At 39.3% G+C, this 25,990-nt stretch overlaps 1 protein-coding gene across 24 annotated transcripts in view; it reads right to left on the minus strand.

The window, feature by feature from the left end:
• Positions 1-25,990, minus strand: part of GRM7 (glutamate metabotropic receptor 7) — a 1,280,044-nt gene that overhangs the window by 174,189 nt on the left and 1,079,865 nt on the right. The gene's annotated exons all lie outside the window — the stretch shown is intronic.

The following is a 25,990-nucleotide window of genomic DNA, read 5'->3' on the forward strand; positions in this document are numbered from 1 at the left end:
TGATGTTACATTCTGCCTTTCATATACCAGTCTCTCATTGAAAGACATAGCCAGATAAAGAATGGAAAGAATCAAACTAAAGGAAGCTCAGGAGAATTCAGTTAACATGCCTACTGTAAATGCCAACCTGAAGCAGCACAGTATGCATGCATTTACTATGCACTTCTCTTCTCTTCCTGCAGGAATTAATGAGTCCTTCAAAATCCATCGATTGCCATCAAAATGCAGAACCTTAGCTTAAAGATTCCAAACGTATACAGTCAAATGAACTAGTGCTGTCACCAAATACCAACAAGGAAATAAGCAGTGATGCTTCAAGAATAATTATTTTAAATGTTTTATTATTTCTTATTTGTATTACATTAGCAATGGAATTAGGGTCCCATTGTGTTAGGTGCTGCACACATCCTGCACCAAAGAACTTACACTCTAAATATTATCCCCATTTTACAGGTAGGGAACACAGGCACAGAGAGATTAAATGATTTTCCCAAGGTCACACAGGAACTCCGTAGTAGAGCCTGAAATTGAACCCAATAGTCTGATACGAGTATAGTGCCTTAGCCATTGTTCCTTTATGTCACAGCAAATTGTGATAAACAATTAATGTGACTGACAATGGGACTACAAAAATAGTTATTTATTGGATTTTTTTTTAAAAAAATCATAGTTTAAGTCAAAAAGTAAAGAAACAAAACTAGGGCTAGTCAAAAAATATTAATCCAATATAATATTTGAATAATACACCTCTACCTCGATATAACGCTGTCCTCAGGAGCCAAAAAAATCTTACTGCGTTATAGGTGAAACCACGTTATATCAAACTTGCTTTGATCCACCGAAGTGCGCAGCCCTGTCTCCCCGGAGCACTGCTTTACCGCATTATATCCAAATTCGTGTTATATCGGGTCACATTATATTGGGGTAGAAGTGTATTTATGACATTTCTTGTATACTTTATTCAGGGAATATTACCTACCTGTCCCTAAACTATATCTATATACCTTTATCTATCCATCCATCCACATATAAAATGTGTGTGTGAGAGATAGAGAGAGTGTGTCAGCATTCCTCATGTACAAAAGTGTGCACAGCTGAACACATTTGTGACAGATATGGGAAAACCTTACGAATTCAGTTAATATACCTTACTGAATTTAATATCTCTGGGGTCCATTGTATTGAAAGTATAAACGTGTATGCTTTTGTGGGAACTTTCTTAGTAGGAAGAAGGATTAATACAATCTTTGGGAGATAATGTGAACTTCAGAAGAGTGTTCAACAATATAGCAGATACTGATCACCTGTTACAGGAGGAGAGTTCAAAGACCCAGTCTGGATTTTCCAGGGACCAACAGACAAAAGACAATTTTTTTGATAAACCGTCTGGTTTTAAACAAGCTTAGGGCTGTCTTCCTGATCCATCAAACAGACAAGACCTCTGGGTCCATGGAGGGCCCCAATCCTTAGGGAAGGGTTGGAAGGACTTGGCTTACTGAGGCCCCATAAGACTGCATACTAGTTCCAAGCTAACGCTGTTATGAACTTGTGATAACACAAGAGACCTCTTTTGAAGGAGTCACTTGCCAGAGAACATGATGGAGCAAGTGGGGTGAGCTCTGGTAAGCTTATTCGTTTTTGTGTAGGTTCTTCTATTATTTTTACTATGTTTTCTCTGTAATGCTTATACCCCAAGAATAAAACAGGATTGCATAGGAAGTGTTGTGTGGTAACTTATAATTGTGACAATTGCATCATTACCAATTTGACTTTTGCTGGTGAATTCAGAGTATAATAAGGGAACTGTGCATCCTGAAAATACCCTGGACATGAGGGAGAGAGGCGTATGTCTCCACCCAAGAGAGGTTACAGCCAGGGAGCTAGAAGCCTGTGAGTAGGCGCCCTGGCTGGACTACAGAGGGGGAATACAAGTGCAGTTGTTCTGAACTGTGACAACATCTGCCAGTAATAAATATGGGACAATGATGTCTGAGGGGTAAACAAAGTACAATAGTAGGAGCCAGGACTCCTCAGTTTTATTCCCCAAGTCTTCCACTCTCTTGTTGTTTTACCTTTGGCAAGAAACACTCACATGATTCAATTTGTCCAGCTGTAATAAGTGTTGTTATACTTATCAGTCTCACCAGGGTTTTGAAAAATGTAATTACTGGTTGTTAAGTGTTCCGGGATACTTTGATGACATAATGGTATGGCACTGCAAAATATTACTTTTTGAACAGCTATAATATCACAGTCCACTTGTTCAGTTACTTACTATATGACACCTTCTTCCAACCTCAGCTCGAGGATCCTTCTGTAGTTACAAAGATCCCAGTCTTACGATGAGCTATGTGCAGTCAGACCCATGGTACTGATGTAGAGTCCCACTGAAATTAGTGGAGCTCTGTATGGACTTGGTTGTGGTATCTGGGTCTAACGAGGAACTGACTCGCAGTGGCAATATGGAAGAATAAATATGCAGGCTTTTAAAGACTGCCCCCCCCAGCCCCGAACAAGTCCTCACAAACATCTCAGTGATCTTTAATCATTTAGGATGGAGATTTAGGTGAAGAAATTATTTTTGCTATCATCCTTAATTTGAATGGTACTGACAGAATTACAAGCTCTAGCTCATATCAATTTCCACTTTTAGATTCGGGATGTGAAAAGTCACACTGTTAGTGAGTTTTTGGAAAACACATGAATGTGGCAGAGGACAAAATTCACCATTTCTGCTGCAGAAAAGGTTTTGTTTTGTTTTTCCTGATAATAATCAATCAATCAATCAATCAATCAAACAAACATGGCAGAATTCCACCTTGGATTGTGGTAAGAACTTGATTGGGTTAATGAATTGCTTCTCACTCCCACTCACATGGCCAGATTCTCAGCCTTGGACTGAGAAAGCACAAAGCCAACAGAAAGCTGCCCTAAAAGATCAACCAAGGATTTCCCAAAAGATGTTACCTCCCGGGGTGCTCTCAATTACTCAGAGCCATTTAGGTCCCCAGTCAACCCAAGATCAGGGTACAGACCGGAGTATTAGGGCCTTTTTAAATTTATACTCTGCTCAGCCGCACCTAGAATAAACTCACTGCACCTGATGATCAGGCCCACAGTAGCACAAATTGAGTCTAAATACATCCTATAAATTATGTGCAGTGAATTCTGCTTATATTTTCTATCCTTTTCCCCGGTCCTGTCTCTGTCTTCTCTATTTAGATTGTAAGGGCTTCAGGTCAATCACTGTCTCCTTTCTCTCTGTTTGTATGGTGCCTAGCAGAGTATGGCCTTGGTTTTGGTTGGTTTGTAGGCACCACTGTAAAAAAACAGGATTAATAATAGTTAACTTTGGGCACAGGGGTTGTAGGCAAAATCTCCTAAGTTTTTTTTAGGTCATTTCTGCACTGAATGCAGCCTATTTTTGTGGGGGAAATACAAAGATTTAACATATGATCAACCCAACTTGAACCAAACACACAAACTGCTTACAATCAATCCACAGTGTAACAATAAAACATAATTGAGTAAATGTTGTATAATGAGGACCGCCAAGGAGATCACTGTCTTCCTATGGGTATTCCATTACCAGAATGAGAGTCTAAATATGTTCCGGAAATTATTTGCAGTGAATCATTCACTCAGTTGTACCTGAGACCAGCAAATATAAAATTCCTCTATATACATTTTCAACATTTGTGCAATTTCCTTCTCCCATACAGGCTGCCAAACTGCAAAGTATCAAACTGCAAAGCTCTGTTCTGCCAACCTACACATTATGATTAAGACATTCTCTGGTGTAAAGCTCAATTATAATTCAAATCTAGACTAGCAACGTGCAGTTCCTTGCAAATAATTCAGCAAGGTGAAATAGGTTCCAGGTTTTGAAGATTTACCTACTGTCCTTTTTTATCATTCCACTCTCCTCTCATTGATTACAGACCAGATTACATTTCCAGACACTGACAAGGAAAATGCTTTTAAGTGGCCTTAGCTGAGCTGAGCTACATAACCAAATTAGTAATGCAACAGAAAGGCAAGCCAAGGGAAGTGATCTTGGAATTGAAACTCTGAACACAAACAATACTGATTAAACATATTAAATGCTAGAAGCATATGCGTGGAAACACAGAAGGGGGAAGAAAACCTTTACTAGCAAAATTATCTGTGGAAGGAGACTGTGCAAAAATCCATAAAACGCAGTTGCATGCATGAATATGAAGGCAAATAAAGGGCTGAAAACCTGAGAAGAACTTGCAGTGATCATATGGTTATTTATAGACCAATATAACCATTTCTTATCTATATACTATATACCCAACACATATGCGTACTATAAACCCCAGATCTGTAGAGCTGTGCATATGCAACTTGTGCATGCAAAAATGTATGCATACAATTTGCATGTGTAATTTCTGGACTCGCACATGCAATCACAATAATTACTTATGCTAAAAGAATACTTAAAAATCCACTCAAAGAAAATTGATATATCTTTGGAATAAACTTTCTATTTCATACCTATTTTAAATTGACAGAAGCCTCTGCAGAACAATGAATTCTTCATATATATACATAGTCTAAAAATTGTTTTTAATACAATTTTATGGTAAATTCATCTAAAACTATATATACACTGTAAGAGTTGAGTGGCATGGACCTTTTATTTTAAGTAATTCTCAAGCAAGGGATGGAAATTATTGCACAAAGCACTGCACAAATTGTTGGTAACAAAGCACAACTTAGAAAATAACTCAGTGATCATAACAGCGTACACAAAACTTTTGTTTGGTTTTCAGAACTCAGATACCTGTACCGCTCAAACAGGTGCAAGCTAGAAGAGGTTTCTGGGCATTAGTATGCAGATAGGAACACAACTTGAATAATCACTATGTGGCACAACGCAGCAGCAAGGTTGTCCAATAAGCAGCAAGACTCAATTCGGAAGTGTTTTACAAAAATAATGCCCAAGTTTATTTTTTTTTCAAACAACAACAAAAGAAAATACCGAAACAACAAGGAATAACAACTCCAGCAGGCCCAGACTGTTTTCAAATGACTACTCCTCATGTAGCTCTCTCAGCCAGAAGCTAAGGAGTTTAATAGAAAGTTTCCCTAGCCAGGCTGGGAAGGGAAGTCCATCCCCTGACTCTGAGCGGTTGAGAGCCCAGATGGCCAACCAGCTATCTCTTTTTCACTTCATGCTCCATCACACTATATTCTGATAAATGGACATTTGGGAATTCAAGTTTAATGAATCACACTGAATTTATTACATAAAGTCATTCGTTTACTTAAAAGTAAATTATACCACCATGTTAAAATCGCTACTGTATGACTGTAAAACAATTCTCAAGCAGTCAATCTTTGAACATGGAGAGCACTTCTAGAACACAACAGTAAGCCCTGGGCAGCAGCAAAGGAAAAAGGGAGTCCTTGTATGAACCTGTCAGATTTTTCTAAATGGAGCAAAATTATCATTTTAACCGCGGCTAGGGGGCTGCCCATAGGCTGGCCCGCCCAGCGCGTGCGGGCTCGGTCGCCTTCCTCGGTCGCGCCCCCGGTCCCTCCGGCTCCCGGGGCAGGCTCCCGGCGGTCCACCGAGGGCCGGGGGAGGGACCGGACGCCGCAGGCAGCGGAGCTCGGCCGGCAACCGGCCGGGGAACAGCGGAGCGCGGGCGGGGCGCACGCGGACGGCGCGCCGCGCCGGCGATTGAGCTGCCGCTGCGTCATGCCTGGGAGCGGAGGCCAGCAGGCCGGCGCCCCCGCGCCGCGGTCATGCCTGCGGCAGGGGGGTCAGTCGGCGGCTCCCGTGACCTCCCCCGCATGACAGGCGCAGGCAGGTCGCCCCCCCCCTGCCGCCCCTACATTTTGCGCGCCCGGGCACAGCTTGGTTTGCTGGTGCCTAGAGCCGCCCCTGATTTTAACAATCAGCTCACAAAGTTACAGCCAGCAGCTGTAGGTGGCTATATAATAAACTCTCTATTAATATCTGAGGACTCCGTATACAACAAACTACCATGTCATCTTTTACTTTAAAAAGAAATCTCCTATATAATAAACAACAATTGGTCCATTTTTGGCAGTTTAGGCAGAGAAGAAAATTTGAAGGAACATGGAAAAAGGCACCTCAGAAAAGGGAACTTGAAGACAATTTATAATAAAGTTACTGCAGTATTTTAGGTTATTACTCTGAATAGTTTTTGGTGGCATGTGAGAAAGGTTGGGTTTATTCTCACTGCTGTGAATACCTTCCATGCACAGTAAAAATCAGTAGAATTTAAATATGTACAATATTGGTATTGATTGTGCGTACTGTCATGATACACTTGCTTTTCACATTTTAAAATTTCATACACAATCCTCATGTTACTCCTCCCTTTTGTGATATTAAGGGAGTGAAGCATATGGACAGGAAGTCCAACTTGAATCTCCTTCTTTGCTTCTATTAAAGCCCTGGATGATGCTGGCTGCTACCTCAGTTAAAGAGAGAAGATGAAGTTGGTGCTGCTTCCATATTGAAGCCTCCTACAGCATGCTACCTGGGAATGGTCAGAAATTCTTTGACAGAAGATGAAGAAATGCAGTTCCCTTCTGTAACAGACAGAACTGCTGTTGATATCAGCCATTGCACAATACTGAGTGCTGTAATGTACATATGCCAAAGTAATGAAGAGGCATCCAAAGTTCATCACTACAGTCAGGCTGGGCTACTTTAAGAGTGATGTGAAAGAGCACAATCAAAGATTGAGAAGTCGCTGGAGTCTGGTTGAAAGAAGGGCAAGGTTACATGGAAAGCTGCATAGGCAACCAAGAGGAAGACCACCTCTAACACTTATTCAAGCCATAGTCAAGAGACTGATGGTAAAACCAGGAAAGAGTTACTGAGAGCTAAATAAGGAGGACATTTAAAAAGGTGACACTGATGGAACATGCAATATCAAAAAGCATTTCTGAAACTTTGGCAGTTTTTTGTATTACTCTAGCAAGCAAGATACATTCAAAATAATCAAAGCTGGGGCTGACCCTACAATTATGTCACATTGCTATGTGATGTAACATAGAAAATGTTGCTTTTAAACATTATGTTTGAAACCACAGGGCTTAGGGAAAAAGATGAAACCCTAAACATTATGTGAGAGAGTGCCTCATATCAATAACTCATGTATTCTATAGCCAGTTACAGAGCATTGTTGACGGCCATTGAATAAAGCCTCAACTAGACTTCTTCAGATAAAGGTTGCTAATCACAAAGCCTTACATAAGAGCTGAAAGGGAAGAAAAGTGGTAGAGATCTCAAGAACTAGGTCAAAAAAGCCCCTCATAGAAAAAAGCATAAAATCTGTTAAAAAAGATCTAAACATGGGTATTGTAAAAGTTCCACCCACCAAACTTCTGTGCAATTTATCTTGTTACTAACGTGCACTATGGAGCCAAAAGATAATACAGAACGTATCCTTAACATTCATTCATCTAACCACCATCGGGTCTGAGTAACCTCTGAATTACTGCAGTGTACTCGGTTTCTATGGAGGAAAACCAGTGTAACACTTTAGTAACAGAGGTAATCTGGGCCCATTTTTTGCTTTCCACATCCAGTGTCTGTGAAGATATCCTAATCACTCAGTCAGTTGGGGGTAAGGGCAAGTGATAGCCAAGCACTCTTACCTCCAACCCCATCTTCAGCATCAGTCTTGCAGATGCTCTCCCCTTTCATGCCCTCTGAAGTAGCTAAGCAGAATGTTGTATCCTGCTGTACATATGGCTCCAGAAGTAAATTCACTTACATGCTCTGCCTCCCGCAACTATTATTGTTAAATATTCCTGGAAAAAACAAAAGCCATTAGAGTGTTACAGATAACGATTTTTTCTTCTTCTGTAGCTTCAACATCATACATTTGTGTGTCTGCTGGGAGAAACTCTTCTTGAATCCACAGCTAGAGAGCATTAAGATGTCCCTGGAGAATCTCAGAAGAGTAAGGATTGACATGATAGAGAACCAACAGATGGGCTCAAATTTCAGGTATAAAATGAGAAGCCACGACAACTCTCCATGCTGCCATAAGATGCAAAAATAGAAGCAAAACATAAAGCCCATTCCCATTGTGATCTTGAATCTATTGTTGTTTCTATCACACAGCTGTTTTTGTTTGTTTTTCTAGTTAGAGATATATTCCTGGTCATGCACCAACTCTATTTCCTGCACTCTCACCACACCCGACAGCTCAAATTTAAAGACAAAACATGGTTAAAGGAGAGTGCATTATTGTCCCATTGGGTTTGAAAAGGAATATCTAAGTACAGCAGGAGAAGGAGAAAACACAGTAGCTATTTATGGACCAAGAGTGTGAGTCACTTCCAAAAGATTTATCTGCAGGTGTTGACAGAAAGTTTAATCTCACCTCCCACTATATTCTCAGCTGTACATCACTGTGATTCCTACAGAAAAGTAGTAAGGACATGATACTCCTATCAGTTTCATGCAAGTCTTCTGAATAGGACAAAACTGGAACACAGAAGAATGGAAAACAAAACAGCGAGGAAGAAGGTCTCTTGTATGAGCAATTCTAGACGATGTAGAAATTGAACACTGGTTTACATTTGCTCATTCTCCTTTGTCTCTTCATATAGCAACATTATATGTTTTCTGTGAGAAAGTAGCCAACTGGATGATTTCTACACCTTCTCTTTCTTAAAATCTCTTTCAGTTTTTGGTCTTTCGTATTCAACCTTTGGTTAATCCAGGTCTTCACATACTTCAGTCTGGCATGACATGCATCATGTAGAATACAGCAACTGTAATTTTCATGGCATGCAACTCTCATGCTGGGCAAGCATCAACCTTGTTTCAATGGCACTTTCATTATATTAATTCAGAAGTCTCTTGTGACAGATTTCTTGTATTTCCAAAGCAGTCATTAAACAAGCCTTCAAAGGGTAGTCATAGAACACTCAACATTATTAAGAACTGATAGCAATTATTAAAAGTGATTTAATTTAAAAAATGCAGCATGCTTATCGTCTCAAATAAGCAGCCATAATTTATGTAAACAATATTTCAGCAGCTGGCTAAATGCTGACATCAAAATATTCACTCCTCATATGTTTGTGAATCCAGCATATATGGTAGAAATTATAGTCACAGTCTACATATCCATAAATTCTGTGAATGCTGTCAAAATTCTTCCTATTGCCTGTATACCTTCTTCATCTGTAAATGGCACAGTCCAGACAGGATACAATGACATAACAGCATTTGTTACTGGTGTCAGGTATTTCAAATATATTATTCTGTAATGACATTCAGAGTTATGTAACACACACACTACATACAAAGAAACCTTAATCTGTTAATTGCTTCTGCTCTTCTGTTGGCAAGAATACATACCTACATGTAGGACAGGAAGAAGGAGACAAGTGTGACACTGATCTATCCTGCTCCCTTGAGATCAAGTACTGTACATATATTTAGGACATCAATCCTCTCCAGGGTAATGTTAGAGACATTACTTTCCTGTAACCCACAGTTGATATAGACACAGCTATAAATATCGGCAGTGCAGGGGGTCTGAAGACCAATTCTTCTTGTATGTCAAAGAAGCTAACTCATATGTTTTATAGCTCTGTTTAAAATTTAATAGAATACCCCTCTGAGCTCTAGACATACTAACAATCTGAGGAGTGAATATAATTAATTCAAAATACTAAGGATCTGACAACCAAGCCACTTTATAATATAATCCTGTCACGGGATGCTCTGCTCACTGCTGGGTGGCACCCCTTCCTCATGATTTGGGGGATTAGCGCCGCCGAGGTCAGCACCCTCTTTCTGGTCTTCCAACATCGCTGTTGTTCTGCTCACAGAATCACAGTATGGCTGCTTCATGACTTAGCTCTCTGGCCAGGTCACACTGTAATTTCCCCTTCCAGGGACATGCTGGCCACTGCTTACCGCAGCTCCCATTGTCCGGGAATGGCTGTGGGTGGCTGTGCCTGTGGACTTTCAATGTGAACAACCGTCTTGCAGCCCACCAGTGAATTACCCTGACGGCCCGCGGGCTGCCCATCACTGAGTTAAACCCTTCCCTTATGAGGTTCTAGCCCTTTTCTGAGGGGTTCCCATCACCCCTTCTGTCTCCCTTACCTCAGGGGGAGAAACTGCAGGCTTCCTCCCTGCCTGTCCCCTCCCACTTTTTCCAGCCTTCTGGCATTATAGAAGCCCCGCCTTTTCCATCACAGGTGAGCTTCCTTCTAATTAACTCCCTCCACTCACCCTACATCTCCCCCATTTGCACTTAATTAGCTGATTGGGCTCACCTGGCCTAATTCCTCACTCTCAGGGCCAGTGTGAGGAATGCACCCCATCACAAATCAACACGGGATAAGATCGCATGACACCACCATATCCCATAACATAACTGCATAGTAGAATTTATATATCAATCTAAAGTCACCATAAATAATAAGACCTTTCGGTCCCTACCTCAAAATCCTCACTCCACTCGGTAAGATCCAGGAGAATGCTTTCAAGTTCCTATTCAAAATTAACAAAAACATCTCTTTCAGACCAAGGGGGGATTCCAGTTCTACTCAAAGACCCCACCTTTCTAGTCCAGAGGAGTATGCTCAGGCTGTACTATAACCCAGGGAAAGAGAGAGACAATCCCTCAGATAGTCAGTACCCAAACCATTTGTGGCTTAATTGTAATGATTGAACAAGCCTCTCCTCTAATCTGTTCTGCAGGCAACCTTCAACATCAAACTAAATCTCCAAGGTACCATTACTCTAATAAATAGAGATAACCTCATATCTGAAGACAAATTTGGAAATCACCATGATTGCCCTATATAAATGATGGGCAGGAATCTCTTTTATACTATAGAATTTGCTAGTTAATGTCCATTTTTACTGGTTTTCCTGTAGGGTATATGCAATAGTAGACATTAAGAACCTGATTCTACTCCCACTAACACTGAGGTAAATGAGAGGTAACTCCACTGAAAATGAATGGAAAACTGGTATAAGTAACAAGAGAATCAGGCTGTAACTATGCCTTACAACTTATTCCTCCACTGAAATCAGAAGGAAATGTCCTGTACTGTAACTGGCCTTCACAAATTACTAATAAAGTTAACAACCATTCTGGAGTTATTAGCACTGAGTCCTCTAGATATTATTGCTAACATTACCAATATTCTGCAATACAATCATCTTGATTATATTAATTTATAACACCACCTTAACCCTGAGTGGAAGTGTTCCATATATCTAGCTTTACCTTACCCATTTGGTGTAATTCACCTCTCTGCCTCACCTGAATCCTGCGACGGGCCTGCATGGGAGCATTGTGACCAGACAAAACTTGTAAAGGAGTGGGCTAATGCATGCCTCACATGCTCAGTGAGAAGGATAGAGGAAACCCCCCAAAAGTCCTAGCTTTGGGATGGATGAAGCCACAAAATCTCCTTCTGGGGGGTGCAAGAGGCAGCAGCCAATCTTCAAACCTCTGGGCTGGAGCAGTTTGCACAAAGCCTTGATGACATGAAGCTTTCATCCATCAGGTCACTTTCTATTCTCAGTTATGCTGATACATCACCAATATGCCAGCTGCTGCACTTGGTTACATGTGTGCATGTATGTAATATGTTATAGGTTAGATATAAGATAGACCTTTTATACTTTCCATCAGTTACAGCCTGAGCCATATTCAATACACTTCATATTCCTGTCTAAACATCCCATGAAACACTGAGAACCAAAGCCATGAATATTGTTGGCATGTTAATAGATTCAGCATGCTCAAGGAACATTGGACTCAGCATGCTATACTACAGAAATCTAACGTGGGCAAGCAGAAGTTTCTAGTGAATGGCATCAATGATCAACAAAATAAATATAAGGAACAGAGTCGTGATTTATAATTGGACCTACGACACTAGCTTTATATTTGTGTCATAGGAAAAAAACATGTAACATGAGTACAAATGGTCGCATTACATGTATAGAAGAAAGCCAAACTACAACTTGGTTTTGTTGTTGGCACGTCACTTCTGGAATGTGGAAAAATAGGCAATGCAACAGCTTGCGTTTCAGGAAAATGAACAATTTTATAACCACAGAGAACTTTTACATTAAAAATGGACATTTCAAGCTTGGTTAAATTTTGGATGCATCTACCTTGGCAGTGTCCTTTTTTAAATTAAGACATGTATTTGAAGTCACATAACCCTAAAAGAGATTTATTTTTTAAAATGAAATTTCACAGGTCATTAGTCATAATGCAGGATTATTCACTGGGGTATTATAGAGAAAATATTTTGTTTAGAAACAGTTGCACATAGCCAGTCAACTTTCAGACTAGGGTATTACACATTCCACTTATTCCTGAACCAATCCACATTACTTTTATCAGAAAAGCTGACTTTTCATTTCCGTGATGATGTATGTCATTCGTATGGGCACATTAGACAACAGTGAAGCAGTAACAAAATAAGGTAGAGTACAATCTAGTCTTAAAACCATGGGACTGGACACCAGGACTCCTGGATTCTATTTCCCACTCTACATGCAATCAAGTACAAATCAGATAAATTAATTCCTGGTGAAAACAGTGAAGTCATTGGACTTATGTCAGGGATGAATTTGACCCAACAGGATTCAGTTAACTTATCTCTTAGAAGGGTACGTTTTAGGGTTGCCAACCCTCTAGGATTGTCCTGAAGTCTCCAGGAATTAAAGATTAATCTTTAATGAAAGATTATGTAATGTGATTAAACCTCCAGCAATATATCCAACCAAAATTGGCAAGCTTAGTATGATTATGTTTACATATCTCAAAGGAGAGCTGTTTGTAAAACACTGGATATCTAAGTAAAAGGCAGTATTTAAGTGTAAATGATTGCAATTATGATCATTATAGTTGGTATGGCAACACCTATTTTTTCATGTTCTCTGTGTATATATATCTTCCTACTGTATTTTCCACTGCATGCATCCAATGAAGTGGGTTTTATCCCACGGAAGCTTATGCCCAAATAAATTTGTTAGTCTCTAAGTTGCCACAAGTACTCCTGTTCTTTTTGCTGATACAGACTAACACTCTGAAACCTGTGATTTTAAAGTTGTTAATCAGCATCAAATTTATTAAAAAACTTTATGATCACATTTGTGTTAAAGATTTAAAGTGAGAATGAAATTTAGAGAGAAGAAAACAAATGCAAAAGAAAGAATATCATCCTTAATATTTTATTTTTTATATAATTGAATTTTTATAATACTTTATCTTCCTATCATTTCCTACTTGAAATGATTGATTCAGCTACTGTATTACTAGTAGTGCTTTACATTAACAATATTTTGCTTATTTGTTCTCATAATTAACAATGGTTCCAGCACAACTTTGAAAATTGGCTCTGCTAGGCAATTGTTGCTGACGAGTCACCAGGTGGAACATACGAACCTGAAAACATTTTTTTCTTAGGCCCTGTATAAATAGTGCTTATTTTATTTGAATATTCACTAATTCAGAAGTAAATTCCAAATAGTATTAGGATTTCAAAGACTTAAAATACATAATGTTATAATGTTTTTAAATAGATGAATATTGCACCTAAAGAAGTCAATGGTATTCTTTTAACTCATCAGTTGCACCTTTAATTTTTCATAGGAGCATAACCTAAATTAAGAAATTGGTAACAAGATCAACTACCACTCACAAGAACTATGCAAACAGCAAACAAAGAAATAAAAAAATGACAGCAAATATAAAAAAGAAATACAAACCAACCAAGTGTAACACCCTGCACAGCACACCAAAAGGTTAACATAAAATGCAATTGAGTTCCTATGTGATGCTAGGCAAGGCATTTAAACCACACTTTTCATAAGCGATCACTAATTATGTGTTCCTCACTTTCTGCGTGCTCAACTGCTATCCTGGGGTCTGATTTGCACAATTGCTGAGCACTCACAACTGCATCTGAAGTCAACAGGAACTGTGTTAAGAAAATATGAAGTGCTATATAATGCTAAGTATTCCAAAAAATGAGATTCTAGGCATCTCAAATTGTGTATCCAAAACCAGTGGAAATGTTTTACCTTAATCTGTGCTTCAGCTCCTCACCTGTAAAATTAAGATAATATCACCTCCCCCCTTATAGGGAATTGTGAAAATGCATTTAGATTGGTTGTAAAGCACCCAGATACATAGTGATGAGCAACATAGAAAATCTCATGAGAAAATTAATAATTCGGTCTCCAGAGCAGAATTTGAATAGTGTGCAGGAAATAGTGAATGGGTCCACCCACTGAACAACGAGGAAAAAACAAAACATTGAATAACTACTCATTAAACGATCACTGTTCATCTTGTGCACTGAATGAGGCAGGGTTCTGTGGGGAAAAAAAGGGTATGTGATCATGTAATTAAAGACTGTATTATAATGCATACGCACAAAGGAGGCTGAATTTAAAATTGCACAGGCAACCTTAATTTGGCATTTCTAACTTTTGAGTGCTTGACTTTGAAACCTTAATAACGCTTTTATAACTTAGTTTTTGCTTGTGTAATTAGTATCGATATTATTGGATTGTAAGCTGTTTGGACCATCAACCATCTCTTTGGTCTGTGTTCATACAGCCCCTATCAGAAGAGGGACCTGGTCCATGACTGGGGCTTCTAGGTGCTACAGCAATAAACAACAGTAATAGCAATAATGTTTTTATTAGCAATTTATTATTATTATAATAAAGTGCTGAGAATGGGTTTAATGCTATCCTAGGCAGCAAATGAAGATGGTCACTGCAAAGGCTCTGAAATTGCAATAGGATCTGCAAGGCTGGAGCTCTTCTCCAGTGTGGGGCAAAATGAAGGATTAGGGCCTCAGAGTGTGAAACAGAGGGAACAGGATTCACGGGCAGCCCAGAGGAAGAATAAACTTAGAACACTTATTTATCTGCATCAGAGCACATGATGTAATTGAGAAAATAAATTTCACACCATGGGCTGCCCTGTAACCTCACTTATAGCTATCAGAACAGCCAAAGAAAGATCAATTTTATTTTTACATTCTCTGCAATGAAATATTATGTATTTTACATGTATACACACAGAAAGAGCTTCATTTAATTCATCAGAGTTTGGAAGAGAAATAGCAAACAGCAATCTTTAAGAAAGTTCTAGTCAAAGGATTTCTTGTTCCTTTTAAAGTCATCAATCACAGAACACATGCTGGGCCATAATCTTCTGAGATATGTACTGAACTCCTGCTGAGTTCAATGGGAGTTGTGTATGTGTACCAAAGGGAAGAATTTGACCCTTTCCAAATTATTCTACAATTTTGCACACAAGATCAATACCGTCAAGCTCAGCTAAACATTATCTTAACTATTTCTAGACTTAAAGACCTCAACTAACAGACTTTATGATGTTTAAGTGATCAGTCTTTAAGGACTGATGTTTAAATAGAATTTAATTATACCAAGTACCGAAGATCTTACTATGATGGGCACCAGTGGATAGCAGCCGCTATAGATACCACTTGGGTTACAAAACAGTTTTCATGTAGCTGTTTAGGTCCCACGATATTAGATAGACAAGGTGGGTGAAGTGATATCTTTTATTGGACCCAACTTATGTTTGTAAGAGAGACCGCACACCCTTAGTTGTCACCTACCATCCCACACAGGAACCCATACAGGGTATTGTCAAACAAGTACAACCCATACTTGATGGGAACCCCATCCTGAAAGAAATCTTTCCTGAACCTCCACTTTTGGCCTTCAAACACCCAAACATCTCCAAGCTCATCCTCAGGAGCAAGCTCCCCACAGATCAAGACACACCAACTCAAAGGAGCCCCAGACCCTGTCAGAAAAACATATGGAAAACCCGCAGACAGAATCTCCATTGCTGCAACAATCAACACCTCCCACAATACACCTTTCAAGATCCATGGATCCTACACATGCCTGTCATTACATGTTTTATATCTCATCCAGTGCACTAAATACCCAAATAACAACTATGTGCGTAAAACCAGATAATCACTACACTTTTCAGAAAATGATCACTCTATTTCTGACCTATCAGTCCTCATCCTCAAGGGAAACCTGTAGAACAGTTTCGAAAGATGAGCCTGGGAGCTTAAATTCATAAATCTGCTAGACATTAAAAATCAGGGACTGAACAAAGACACTGGATTTATGTTTTATTACCAAAATCTATAACCCACCCACCCCGTTTTTAAACTATAACTGCAAATGTGTTAACAGGGCACTCTCCCTTGAATGGTCTCTTAGAATATGTGCTAACTGCTTGTGCTAAAAAAATGTTCCATCTTGCATTTAGCTGTGATACTCGAGTCCCTTTCCCAGACCTGAAGAAGAGCTCTGTGTGGCTCAAAAGCTTGTCACTTTTGGTCCATTAAAAGATATACCTCACCCACCTTGTCTCCTCATTTTAACCCATTATTTTAGGTGTTTTTACTTTAGGAAACATCTCCTCTTCAGCTTAGTCTAAGGTTATGGAAAGTTTGAGCTAAAGGTGTTTAGCTGCTTTTCTGTAAAAACAAACGGAGTGCAAAAACCCCCTACTTTCCCCATTTAAGTTAACTTTTTACAATTTGCCATGGAAATAATTTTCTTTAAGGAGTAATAATATAATATTGGTTTAGACGAAATGAGTGTGAAATGACCAGTGATGAACATGTGAAAAATCATGTATATTTATAGTAGTATATTATGCTACTCATGTTAAGGCCGCAACCCAAAGTCCACTGAAGTTAATAGGAGTCTTGAATGGGTTTTGGATTGAGCATTAAACATGCAAGCAGAGCCTAATCTGCACAACTGAGTCAACAGCAACTGATTTCACTGAGCACTGGATTAAGCCCCCAGTAAAACATATGCTCCACCACTAACTTAGCTTTACCATTTATCCTATTTCAGGGTGGGATAACTCAGGTGCAGAGATATTTAAGGCACTTGCCATATTGAAAATGTAATAGCTGGTAAAAAAAATTACATTTTAGTAATTTTTGGTCAAAATTCCTGCATTTTTTAAACACTTCCTCTACAAAGGAAATTTGTAGCAGAGATGGGAACAGAACCTAGACCTCTGAAGTCTTATCCACTATACCACAGTGCTTATCAGGCACATTGCTTCAACTCTTATGTATGCATCATGATAATAGTGTTTTTTCATCTCTATAAAGCACAACTGTAGAAGAAAAATGTTTGCCCCATTTTACACTTGAGACACATTTTCTGTGTGACATTGAACAAATGTCTTGATCTTCTTTTTCCACACCTAAAGTTATACAAAAACTGCATGAATCTAGATTATTTGAAAAATATACTACCTCACAATACACATGTAGGAGAGGATACAACGAAACTTATTTGGACAACCGTAATTTTCACATTTCATTACTTTGGTGTACTTTATTGTGCAACCTTAATTTTGTGCAAACATGGTGTATTCATTCAGTTACTTACACTTGGGCTTTCCCTGATGTTGCAAAGAATACACAATTTTTAAAATTAAAGTTACATGACCAATTCCAGGAACTATGCTGATTTATATCAGTTGAGGATCCCGCCCCCAACCACATATACAAACACCTTTCCCAAGCATGCTGCAAGAATTTATTGGTTTCCCTACATAATGGATTTTGACATGGTTATCAAGAGATTTTAAAAGTGTATAGAAGTGGATGTATAATTTTCTTTAGAAACTTTTAAAGGAGGCCATTTACTTGAAGTCAGTGGAAGCTTTTCCATTGACTTAAACAAGCATTGAATCATATCTTAAATGATGGACACAGCTGTTTTATGCCATCAGAATTTAGAATAAAAGAACAGTTTGCTTCACCTGGATACGGAGCCTCCAAAACCTACCTTTTCTGCGGGGTTGATGATATTTAATGTAGGATTCTACCTCAGTATCTCTATTTATCATCACAAATGTTATGAGTAAGGGCAAATGGGGGCAAATGAAGAATCCACAAGACTTCAGTACATTGCTGCCAATATTATCCGTAAACTAACGATTGCTTTCTTGTAGCATTCAAAGTCTGTCCTCGTGTTTCACACACATGAAACATTCATTTGTAGAAGGCTCTCAGCCCAAACTTTGAGAAGATCTTGAAAGGGAACACCACCTGCCTCTACACCTTCAATAGGAATCAGTCTAAATTTAGACTTCATGACTGACATGATTTAATAGTTCAGCTTGTCAGGCACTCTGGAAGTCCAACAAATATTCATGCTAATGAATATCATAAATCTAGACTTAAATGTGAATCAGACACATTTGGCTCTTGGTATTTTTTAAAAAGCTGTTCCAGATTTTGGCCATGAGTCACAGAGTTGCTTGAAACATCTCAGTTATTTTTTTCTGAGATGGAATATTCTGATGGCATTTTACAAACTAAAGTTTTCTTTCTGTAGTAAATTGCACACTCTACTAATGCACCAGATCACTTTTTGTGGTTCAGTTTATAACTAGTATTCTTGTATCCTCAGGCTGCGTTATTTGCCACATCTTTTGTTTCTCATTTCTCTCTAAGGCCTGGTCTACACTAAGAAGGGGGGTCGAAGTAGGGTACGCAAATTCAGCTACGTGAATAGCGTAGCTGAATTCGAAGTACCCTAGTTCGACCTACTCACCCATCCAGATGCAGCGGGGTCGAACTCCGCGGCTCCCCCGTTGACTCCGCCACCGCCGTTTGCAGTGGTGGAGTACCGGAGTCGACCGCAGCGCTTCCGGAGTTCGAACTATCGCGTCTAGATCAGACGCGATAGTTCGAACTCCAAGAAGTCGAACTCACCGCGTCGACCCGGAAGGTAAGTGTAAACCTACCCCAACACTTAGAGATGGCTCAAAATGGTCTCCATAGCTTTTGTTTTTGTTTGCCATACCATTTAAAGGTAAAGATGCTCATGAACCAGAGCTCATGATCTAGGGGGCTTTGGGAAAGCTTGGAGACCCAAGAGATTTCTATGAATGGTTGAAACAAAACTTCAGGAAAGAACATCTCTGTGCTTTTGGGAAATTCAAATAAAATGCAGCTCTTACCACTGTGGTATGGACTTCTTTCTACTAAAAACTTTAAAGGATGAAGCCTTTTTTCTTATATAAAAAACACGGATGGCAATAGCAATACCTGCAGTCTGCAACCTTCCCTACTATACTGCCAGTTAATCAAAATAGGCTGAATTCTGCCCCACAATATGTAAAGCTGCTAAACATCACAGACATTAAAAATATCCATAATCCATCCTTCTCATCGCACTGAGGCTCAGCAGTGTCACAATGTGACAAAGATTCAAAATGAGGGACACAGCCCTATTTATGCAGGAAATGCAAAGTGCTGTGGGTTTCATTGATTTATTGTCAATAAAGTATTCCATAGCTGAGATATTCAAGTTATTTCTGTTGTAAATTATTTTTACACTAAACTTATGTGGAATGTAGGTAGCCTTGGGGCTGAAATGAGTGGCACCTCTCAACACAGGGTAAATTTGAGAGGTACTGCAAGGATGACACTTGTTTGTGCATAAGAAATGGCATTCTTGGGGGATGGTTCAAGATTATGGATTTTACTCTCACAGGAGCTAGTAATAATCTTAAATGCTGGGGCCTTAGAGTCCCAATCAAAGCATTCCTCTTCCACATTGTCTTCTCAAACACCACCACATTAGGGTTTGTTTTTAAATCACATTTAATTTTTCTTCATGTTGGGAGGAATCAACTACCTGTGACAAATGTTAGTCACTGTGATTGTCTTACATTTGGAACCTACTCAGACATCACAGTGATAAGCGATGTGTGAAAACTGGATTGCCATAGGAACAGAGCACACAGATTCTCTCCCCTATTGGCCTAGATATTTAGCAGCACTCTCTGCTGAGAGAAAGATAGGGACTGACCTGATTATTTCAGATCTCAAAAGGTAGTGATTCTAGAGTCTCATCAAGATACATGGTTTCCTAAGGAAGCATCATGCAGGACATCTGAAAGATTACTACTGAAGGCCTGAAAAACACGTTTCTAGTCCTAGTACTGATATTAATGTGTTTATTCATTTACGTTATCAAAAACATACTGTAAACGGAAAGAACGAATCCAAGGGAAAATTCAAAGTTTAGACTGTAATCTGGCTTCTTTTTAGACAGTGCTGAGTAACTCAATGATAGATTTGTGGGTATTTAAGGAGACAGGATTGGCAGATACTTCTAGAAACAGATACAGTAAATTCTGCTGAGACACATAGCAGGACATTTATATTTTGTCTACAATTTTATTCTCAAAATGAATGTGCGTGAAATGAATTCCTTGACAGTATAACTAAAGTTCTCTTACACAAGGGAAAATTCTCATCTTTCCTTACTCTTCCCAAACTACAGGCAGTAAACTAGTAACATGGTAAACTATCCACCACTATTGCACTAGTTCTCTGAATCTGTTTTAAAGGCATCCATTTTAAAACCCAAGTGCTTTGCTCCAAAGGAATGTTACAGACAAGTTCAAGCATATGCATACATACTCAAACAGCACTCCTATTACCCAGGCCTTCCGTGTCTTCCACTGCTTTTCAATCTCAAACTGAAAGGATTTTCAAATAAGTGTATGTTGTGCTCTGTACTGCAGGGACAGTTGGAGAGAATATACAAACACCAAAAGGCTTGCTTCAGCTTCTGAACAGAACTTTGTCGCAATGAGACTGTAATGGCCATTACAGTAGCTTCTAGTTGTGCTCTTTACCTGCCCAGAGCAGGGCTCTCCTTTCTGAACAGAGGTCTTCCACATCTTCATTTTCCCTGAACCTCACCTTTATGATTAAGCTTCTCTGACAGCTTATCCAATAAAGTAGAAAATCTTCCAGTCCTTCTGAAGAGCCAAGTCATTTCCCCACATCTTCATTAGTCCCTCTTCTTTTCTTTCCCCTTCCACACATCCTTACATTTCAGAGCAGCACTGCTGGTCTGTTGGATGAACACTGTAATTCATAGCTCCTCCAATGATCTGGTTTGGATATATACATCTCATTTCAACTTGCACTTTGAACAAAACACTGGATTTAACATTATTTTAAACATGTTTCTAGGATATGGACATAAGCGTCCTTAGCATAAACAAACACCGAGATTAGGTGCAGGGGCCTGATTCTCATTTATACCAGTGTAGATCAGGAGTATCCCTGCTGAAGACAGTGGGGTTACACTGGAATGAGAAGGGAATCAGGTCCCTTGTAGATATATTTCTGGTTTGGATATTATGTCTTTTCCAATTCTGTCTCTAAGAACATGTACAAAAACTCAGCATTTTACAAACCCTCTTGCTAAATGTCTGGCCTTTCGCTATGCAAGGACCTTCCTCCAAACCAGTCCTTTAGAGCAGTTTACTGTATGAACCATCATCTAGGCTGCACCTTCAGACCGATTACATTTCCAGATAATTAGAAAATCTCTCCAAGTAATAGACATTCTGATAAATGACATCCAGGGTGGCATAACCCTTATATCACTTCATTATGTCTTGTCAAGTGGGAGGTAGGCTAAATTAAAACCTATGTTTAATGAGTGACAACTGCTACACCTACAGTCAAGTGTTGGGATTTTTCTTTTCACCCCTTACTATACCCAATAGGCATAGTTAATTAAAACGTACAGGTGTATTTGTAATATATATATTCCTTCTTTGCTTAGATCTTCTTTCAAAATAAAATAAATAAAAGAATCCCACAGCCACCATATTAGCAGTGTGGATCTCATGTAATTGGAAATATGCTGCTTCTTCAGGTAAGGCTATATTTCAAAACACCAGCAGCAAGAAATATTCCATTCAAAAATTCAGAGGTTAGGTTCTGGGAATATTCTCCTGTGTTGATTTAAAATTAATGGTTTTCATAGATTCAGAGATCATAAAGGCAGAAGGGACCACTATGATCATCTAGTCTGACCTCCTGCATGCCACAGGCCACAGAACTTCCCAGAAATAATTCCTGCTTGAACTAGAGTATATCTTTTAGATGTTTCTGTGAACATTCTTGCCAGTAAACCTGAATGCTAATGGATGTGTGTAAAAATGTTGTTTAATGTTTGTGGGGTTTTTTATTTATTTTATTTTTGCAACATTCACGAAACCCTAAAAATGACTCTGATCTCCTGCTCATTTGGAGACTGTGTTATAGATACAGGTTTCACATCACTGCCAGTGTTAAGACTTCAGGTTTTGATTTCAAAGTTGCAAACAACGTGAATGATTGGTCACCAAATACTGTATCCCACAACCCAGAATTCATGCAGAGAATACACCAAAACATGCTGCAATTAAGGCAGCTTATAGGCACAGTTCTGCCTCCTAAAAGATGGTACTAAGTTGTAATAGGGCATTGAAAACAGGATAAATTCTGCAGTGCATGCTTGATTTCAGTCACCACTTTGGAAATCAAAGAGATGACAATATATGCCAGTATATCTGGAAAGCACTATTTTATCACCTATTAATTCTAAGAAATTCCATAATTAAATCTTGATGCACTGGCTGATCAATAGAATCTTAGTGTAATGTATATTAACTCCAACCACTATTTTAGAAGCAGCAAAGAATCCTGTGGCACCTTATAGACTAACAGACGTTAAAAAAACGTCTGTTAGTCTATAAGGTGCCACAGGATTCTTTGCTGCTTCTACAGATCCAGACTAACACGGCTACCCCTCTGATACTTGACACTATTTTAGAGAGACATAGCCTTAATTATTCTCATCTCTATCCCAGGCTATTCATTTCCTCTCTCTTTTATTTTTTGGGTTTAGTATCAACGATTGTAGTAGAAAAATGTTCTGTTGCAGTAGTAAAGTTTGAGCCAGATTATAGCTTAGAATTGCAGGCAGCTTCATTTCAGTGAAGAAGTGACCCATATACAGACATCAGACTATATGTGTCGGCCTCAAGCCTGCAGACAGAACTGCAGATCCTTGTACCGGTGTGGGTCTCTTTGCAGAAATGGGGCCACAATCTGTAATGGGCTCATTGTAAGGGATTATTATCTTCACCTATTCAAAAGCTTTTCTATGCAAAATAATTATCATCATAATTATTGTTCTTATGTACCACTGTCCACCTGGTGATTCCAAATTGCTTTTTTGAAGCATTACCAAATTAAACTTCAACAGCCTGCTGTGGTAGAGCTGATGCATAAAGATGCATAAAATCAGCCATCAAGAGATTAAGTTACTTTCCAAAGCAAAATAGTAAGTCATTTTAAATACTGATGCCCTGCTTCAGCAAAGTATGTGTTTAAATACTGTGCTGAATCAGGGGTCAGTTTACTTTAGATGGCAGGAAAAAAGGAGTGCTTGTTTATAATCCCTTAATTGAAGCACCTGATTGGTTCCTCATCGATACCATAATAAATCAATTTGAAAGAAAAGATGGAAATTACTATTATTAATAAATAATACATTGGACCTAATGTTGTCTAGACATATTTCATGCACGTGCAAGTGTTCTATTTTCCCAAATTTTAACCGTATCTATCACAATCAAAGCAACTTTCCCACGCTTAAATACATCTAAATTATATTCATTCAAGGCTCTGAAACAAATGTTTCAAACTATCAGGATACAGAATGCTTTGGAAAATACATAACAAAATTCCATATTAGAAGTCAACTAGTTCACAAAAGTGCATTCTTAGAAAAATGTTTCTTTTTTTGCTTAAGATTGGAGAACCACCTCCCCAAAAGGATGAAGAATGGGGACAGGCTTAGGGAATCATTTTCATAGGTTAAATTAATACAGAAGATCCTAAATATATGGTTGGTATCTCTAGCTAGATTAATGGAGTGAGGTAGAGGTGAGTAATATTTTTAGCTGTCTACAAGCAGATTGAGATTCACTGTTGGTTGGGGTAGGGGGAAAAGGAGGAGGAGAAACTTTGGAGTTCTTCCTGGGTGGATCATCTGGTCTTTTTCAGGGGACTGCTAGAGAGATTTGAATATTAGTCAGGTGCATCATTCACTTTCTCTACTGGAATGAAATTCATTTCTCTTGCACACCGCCAGAGTAACTCAGCTTTATGTAGGTGAGGTGGAGGGTGCTGAGGAAGCAAAATCCTATGCCTGTCAAGATGAAATTCATCCACTCCCGGAGACAGGGCAATGGGCTACATGGTCCCCTATGGCTGCTACTCTGGCTTACTCCTACCCCTGGCTCCCAGACCAATGCTTCCACTTGTGTTCACCTGGATGGGGTTGGCATGGAGATCCCTGCACAGCTGCTCTGCTGTGGCCTCTTTCCATAGACATACAGTGGAATTGTGGAGGACTTTGGACAGCTTCTCTGTGCTGGGCTGAATTTGCCTTGAAAAGAATGTGCAATGAAGAGGCACATTTGGCTGAGTCTTTCCCTGGCTGATATCTGACACTGTACGGGGAGACTTTGGCAAACCAGTAAAGTGCCTAAAACCACTATGGCTTATTGTTAAAAAGCAACCTAGGCAGCAAGCTGTAAATTGATCATTCAGTAAACTCAGCTTGACCAAGGCAGGAAGGGGGGTTTTGGGTGCCACAGAAAGGGCAGCTTGACCCCGCGTCCTTCCTGATAAGACTCGTCTTGAAGTTGTTGATTCCTGCTCTTTTAAAAATGCATGTATGTTTATTGGGGTCTCAGAGCTGCAGACTCTGGAAAACCCACACCTGGTTAATCAATAGCCAGAAGGAACCTCTTGCTTAAAACTGCTTACTTAACAAGGTTCCTTTAAGGGATATGTCATTCTATTACTAATGTATAAATAAGGGGAAAAAGCTTGAGATAGTTGGACTCGTTTGGACTCTCCCTCTGGATACATCTTGCAGTCCCCACCGGCAGACGGAAGATTTGGCCACCAGAAGGCTGCCGCTGTGTCACTCGAGAGCCACACTCAGCTTTGGTAATTATCAAGGGTTGGGGGTGTTTTACTAACTTGTTGCAGATGTGTGTAAGTGCTTGAGACTAAGTAAAGTTTAGCTTTAAGTGAAAGCACTCTTGTGTTGTCCTGTTTGTGCCAGCCATCGGTCGGACGGCTGTGTCTCCCCTGATTTATTTCATGACACCTCCTCACACAGAGTAAAGTTATCAAGAGCTTTGGGTTGAAAGAACCCCAGGTAACAACACAGCCTGGCTTACAATTTTCAGTGCAGTTCCTAAACATGTTCAGAGGAGTCCTATAGTCATGAGCACCAGCTGTCTGTATGATAGTCGTCATATGGCAATGAAACCAAGAAGTGCTACAGGCTCAGAGATGAAATCAGAGGCAGCATGGAATGCCTAATGTGAACTCTGAATAGTTTCCACAGCAATGAAGCCCAAGAGGCCTATGGAGCTCTGCAGGTCAGAAGCAACACAGAGTAATCATTTTCTGAACACTGCCTCTAGAAAGCCAAGGCTATATTACTAGCATAGGACAGACTCCTGTTCACTTTAGTTACATGAAGAGTCCCACTGTAATCAGTGCTCTTATGGAAAAACTTCATAGAATTTAATAGAAAATGGTAACTTCTCTATTTTTTTAAGGATCCTCTAGAAATCAAAAGCATTATATTCCTTGTTACAGAATGTGTCAAAAAATACTGCAGAAAAAATGTACCAATAGCCAACTACAATTTTCTAGAATTTTAGAACAGTAGTTTTATAGAAGCCTACAGCTTTTTATCCCTGTATGAAGTTTTCTTCTAGAAGAGTTGGATTGCTCACATGAGTAAGATTAGCAGGATTTAGCCCTAGAGCTATCAATAGTACTTACATGGCCCCTATCACCCTTCAAATGTTTAATGTATTTGTCCGTGCAACAACCCTGTAAGATATAGAAGTGCTATTATCCTCCTTTTACAGGAACACAGAAAGACTAAGTGTTTTCCCCAAGGTCACACAGGAAGCCTGTGGCAGAGCAGGGAATTGAACCCTCCTCTCCCAAGTCCAGGCTCATATACTAACCATTGGAC

Source organism: Mauremys reevesii, linkage group 7 (genome assembly GCF_016161935.1).
Source record: "Mauremys reevesii isolate NIE-2019 linkage group 7, ASM1616193v1, whole genome shotgun sequence".
NCBI lineage: Eukaryota > Metazoa > Chordata > Testudines > Geoemydidae > Mauremys > Mauremys reevesii.